We start from the raw sequence: 5,671 nt of genomic DNA, 5'->3' as shown, positions 1-5,671 counted from the left end.
CGTTCAACCGAAATTTAATGAATTCCTTTTAGTACTCACGTGGATGACCTCACTCTCATCGTTACTTAGCGCTAATTGTCACGTTCCGCATCATAGAGATATCGCCTCTGAACCACTCTGGAATTGGTTCTAATCTTCTCATGACTTTGCTAGACTGCAGATATCATCATCCTGCAGACAGTTTGAGACGCCTGCTCACAATGTCTCTGAAGTCGTTTATATAGATTAGGAACAGCAGAGGACCTAAAACACAACCTTGAGGGACGCCAGATTCCACTTTTGTTTCTCTTGATTACTGTCCGTCAATTACTACAAACGGAGACCTTCCGGACACGAAATCACGAATCCAGTCACACAACTGAGACGGTAACGCATAGCCGGGCCGTATGCTTAGAGGCCGCTACTATTTTATTCTCCGAAAGTAAGCTAAGAAAAGTGAAAATTTGCGTATGAAAAAGGAAAAGCACTTCTAGCAAAGTGAAATGATAATTAAATGGACACCCTAGCTGCAAACAGGCGTTGATGTACTTCATTGGGGACATGTTGAAAATGTGTGCCCCGACCGGGACTCGAACCCGGGATCTCCTGCTTACATGGCAGACGCTCTATCCAACTGAGCCACCGCGGGCACAGAGGATAGTGCGTCTGCATGGACTTATCCCTTGCACGCTCCACGTGAGATCCACATTCCCAACATGTCCTACACCACTACATTCGTAGTGCGCCTAATACATGTTTGCCCATCATACTCATTACTCGTGGCAGATTAATCTACAAAGTCCCGTACGAGTTCGGGCATAGCGTGAACGTTCGCACAAGAAGGTCTATGGCCGGGAAGCCATATTTTAACTATATATGACGGTAGTATCTGTTCCAGAAGGAACAGTTACCGTGGGTGACCATGCAGCTTTGCTAGAAATGAAATGATAATTTCTAGCAAAGCTGCATGGTCATCCACGGTAATTGTTCCTTCTGGAACAGATACTACCGTCATATGTAGTTCTAGCAAAGTGTTCGTTTTTTATGGAGATGGGATCGAGACTCTTGTAGCTATTGCACCTGCGCCTGAAAGTATGAATCGTGTCCCGAGCTGCACGTTCCTTTCAAGGTACAAACCAACCACTCTTTGAGTTGTACTTGGTGCGTATGTGCATGGTTGTACTTGTATTCCTACTTATATTGCTGTAAACCATCAATTACTGATTTTCTACAAGAGAAACATGAGTCTTCAAACAAGACCTAGAATGTTACCTACCGTCTGCTTACCTGCTGCTGTGGGGTGTGGTCCCTACAGCCGGCTGTCTACCAGTGCTCTATAGTCCAGCCGCTACTGCAGCCAGTGTGTGCCTTCCACTGCCCTCCCGCCTCAAAGCGCTATCCCACGCTACGCCACGCCTCCTGTACCGATCGCCAAATCCGCAATAATCCGCGCGGGAAGCGGCAAACACGGCCGCAGAACGCGTGTCTGCGGCAACGCCCATCCTATCAGCACACATGTGCGCTAAACCCACCGGCAACTGACGCAGTTCCATCCCTCGTCGACAAAACACAGCCCCTCCACCACCGGATTCCTTCGCGAGCTACCCTTTCGCTTGTAGTCGCAGAGTTTGCGGAGAGCATCGGCCGTCCCACGGCTCGCCGACCCCCCCCCCCCCCCCCCGACCCACAATCTTCCCGTATTCCGTTCTCATCACCCCCACCCCTTCCACCCATCCCCACCCCCGCCCCCTGTCCTAATGTTGGCCCTGATGGTCTGCAGGGTGTGCGCCGGGCCAACTTCCTCAATCTGCCGCCAGAGCGCGCGAGTCCGCCCCACCAAATCCCCGGGATTCCCCGCTCTAATTGAATTTTATAAACCGCGGGCTATGGCTCCCCTCCGGTCCACGTTCTCTGGCAGGGGTGCCACCATTACCGACACCGCTCGCCACCCAACCAGGCATGACAGGCTCCCCTCTCTTTCCTCCCTCCCCCCCCCCGCGCGCGCGCACACACACACACACACACACACACACACACACACACACACACCTCCAACTTCCCTCACCGCCAGTACCACACCACTGGGCGACCTCGGTTCGTGTCGACAAGTTTTGCCGGAGTTGTTCTCGACTGCTGAGAAGGCTCCCAGTCGTTGGCTTGCGATTGCTCTCAGGGGTTTCTTTCTGGACCGCAATTTCCTGCTTCCTACCCCCTCTCCCTCCCCTCCCCTTCCCCTCCACCACCTATTCTCCCCTACTGTTCCACCCACGCAGATAGGAAAACATTCTGGGTCGACACAGGCGCACCAAATCCAGCCCCGAAAGTCCATTACAAAAACTATGCTCGCTACATAGCACCAGAGGAACCAGTTGACCTACTTTACAGCTCTGGTAGGGATATTCACATGACGTAAGTCGTGTAATATTTGACAAAATAAATTAATACTTGTCGGATATGATGGAAGACCCTGACCCACTACTTACGAACGTACCACCACTGAACAAACAGTTCCGCGGAAATGACTCGGTGATGATTTGCTGCACACGTGCCGAAACTGCACACAGCCATACAAGTTCCCGCTGGTTGTTACATCTCTGAGAGGCCGGTAAACCTACGCGACGTAAATAAGCAAATATGTTTGTGTGTCAGCGAAACTGCTCCGTATAAAATTTTAGCATATGTGTGTAGAGAGTCGTTAAAAAACACGTCGAGAAACAGATAAACAACGAGTGATTAATAATAATAATAATAATATAATACTCAGTAGGATTCTGCGCCTCAATTTGTAAGAACGGAAGGAACGCTTATAGGATCGTCTTTTTGTCAGTCCGTCTGTTGAGATACTTTTTCTCTGGAAAACGTTGGAGTATGAAGTTCAAATTTCTGTCACATATGGTCTATAGTCCCTTGCCGCTAAGTCAAACCATCAAAGATGCGGCTATTCATGTCAAATGTTTTGATACTCAAAAACTCATTCATAAATATCTACAAGGATACTTGCCGTTGACCTAGAATCATGGTTCAAATAGCTCTGAGCACTATGGGACTTCACATCTATGGTCATCAGTCCCCTAGAACTGAGAACTACTTAAACCTAACTAACCTAAGGACATCACACAACACCCAGTCATCACGAGGCAGAGAAAATCCCTGACCCCGCCGGGAATCGAACCCGGAAACCCGGGCGCGGGCAGCGAGAACGCTACCGCACGGCCACGAGCTGCGGACCGTAGAATCATGAAATACGCCAAGAAGCAGCATTTGACGCTACAAGTAAAGGAAGGAATCCAAAAACTGTTACTCTGTAATAATATTACACGAAAATAAGTCTTGTCATTTTTTATACATATGTCTGTCTGTTGAGACCTTTTCTCTGGTATTGGGTGGCCTATCAACTTAAAATTTATGTCACATATTAAAGTCTATGGTCTCTTGGCGCCGTAAAAAATTCAAACTTCTACGTCGGTGTGATGAAAAGATTCGGCCCTTATGAAACTCGCGAAATCACTCATAATCTGTGGGGTCCTCCCCGTTGTCCTAGAATCATGAAATTCGGCAAGAAACACGGTTTCGTGTACAAGTAATGTAAGAAATTCGTAACTTGTTAAAGTTTAATTATATCACATAAAATCTTCTTGCCATTTGTACACACATTGCATTCGTCCTACGTGAAGATCATAATAGACGAACATTACTGAATGCAAACATAAAATCAGAGTTGCAGTCGTGTTTCAGTAAGTAACTAAAAATATTTTATTAAATCTTCTCTCCTTACAAATACAAACTGAAGTCGCGTGCTCGCTTCTATTTGTATGTTCGAGCTAGTCTGAGGAACTATTGCAGAGATTTTGATTCGGTCTTGGAATACCTGGGACCAATAATTTGCCAGTATCGACATCGATAGCAAGAAAAATTCGTAGAGATTTTTTATTCCCAGGATGGGTGAACTGTCTATTTACATAACTAAGCTGTATGGAATCCTCAGAGCGAGAGCCTAACTCCACCTGGCCAATTTTTCTTGTAGTCGTAAGATAAAATATGAGAATTTTTCATGACCCTGTAAGAAAAACCGTATTGTTACAATGACCAGTGAAGGTGCTTTAAAATAAAACGAAAAGCGCTTAGCCTTAATAAGATTTTCATTACAATCGCAAAAGACTGTATTAACTACAATCATGCTCATGAATTAAGGATATCGCTGATACATGGTGAAACAACGCTCTGGTGCGGGTTTAAACCACCTCGGGATATGACCATGCGGTGCATTTGACTTGCGGTCGTCGCACGGTGGCGCTGGCAGCAGTCCACATACGCAGAGGTGTGCTGGTGCATGTCAGAGTACGGTGCAGCGAGTAAGTGTGCAGACGTTTTCAGACGTACTAATGGTGACAATGAGTTGAAAATGGTTCAAAGATCACATATTGATGTTATGAGGGGTAGAATACTAGGGCGACTAGAGGCTGGTCAAACACAGCATGTCGTAGCACGGGTCCTCCGTGTGCCACAAAGTGTGATCTCAAGATCATGGCAGCGATTCCAGCAGACAGGAAACGTGTCCAGGCGCTACAGTACGGGACGTCCACAGTGTACAACACCACAAGAAGACCGATATTTCACCACCAGTACCCGCAGACAGCCACGGAGTTCTGCAGGTAGTCTTGGTCGTGAACTTACCGCAGCCACTGGAACGGATTTCACCAGACACACAGTCTACAGACGACTGAACAGACATGGTTTATTCGCCCAGAGACCTGAAAGGTGCATTCAACTGACCCTGGTCACAGGAGAGCCCGTAAAGCCTAGAGTCAAGTAGACAATACATGGTCATTGGAACAGTGGTTCCAGGTTATGTTCACGGACGAGCCGAGGTATAGACTGAACATTGATTCTCGCCGGGCTTTCATCTGGCGTGAACCAGGAACCAGATACCAACCCCTTAATGTCCATGAAAGGGGCCTGTATGGAGGTCGTGGTTTGATGGTGTGGAGTGGGATTATGATTGGTGCACATGCACCCCTGCATGTCTTTGACAGGGGAAATGTAACGGGTCAGGTGTATCGGGACGTCATTTTGCACCAGTATGTCTCCCTTTTCAGGGGTGCAGTGGGTCCCACCTTCTTCCTGATGGGTGATAACGCACGACCCCACCGAGCTGCCATCGTGGAGGAGTACCTTGAAAGTGAAGATATCAGGCGAATGGAGTGGCCTGCTTGTTCTCCAAACCTAAAATCCACCGAGCACGTCTGGGATGCTCTCGGTCGACGTATCGCTGCACGTTTTCAAACCCCTAAAACACTTCAGGAGCTCCGACAGGCACTGGTGCAAGAATGGGAGGCTGTACCCCAGCAGCTGCTCGACCACCTGATCGAGAGTATGCCAACCAGTTGTGCTGCCTGTGTACGTGTGCATGGTGATCATATCCCATATTGATGTCGGTGTACATTGGAGGAAACCGTGGTGTTTTGTAGCACATATGTTTCGGGACGGTTTTCTCAACTTACCACCAATACCATGGAATTACAGATCTGTGTCGCGAGTGTTCCCAATGTACCTATGGTATTAGAGCCAGTTTTGTGTAGTGCCACGTTGTGTGGCACCACATTCTGCAATTATCCTTAATTTATGAGCATGAGAGTATTTACCATACACTGTGTAACAGCGACTGCGGAGAAAGAGGCCGAAAACAAAGAAG

General features: G+C 47.7%; 1 non-coding gene across 1 annotated transcript; it reads right to left on the bottom strand.

Moving 5' to 3' along the window:
- Positions 1-554: 554 nt before the first annotated feature.
- Trnat-ugu lies at positions 555-629 on the bottom strand. Its single transcript has one exon. It is a non-coding gene; the product is annotated as a tRNA-Thr (tRNA).
- Between the last annotated feature and the right edge of the window lie 5,042 nt (positions 630-5,671).

This window comes from Schistocerca americana, chromosome 10, assembly GCF_021461395.2.
Source record: "Schistocerca americana isolate TAMUIC-IGC-003095 chromosome 10, iqSchAmer2.1, whole genome shotgun sequence".
Taxonomy (NCBI): Eukaryota; Metazoa; Arthropoda; class Insecta; order Orthoptera; family Acrididae; genus Schistocerca; species Schistocerca americana.
This window is presented reverse-complemented; position numbering and strand designations above follow the sequence as displayed.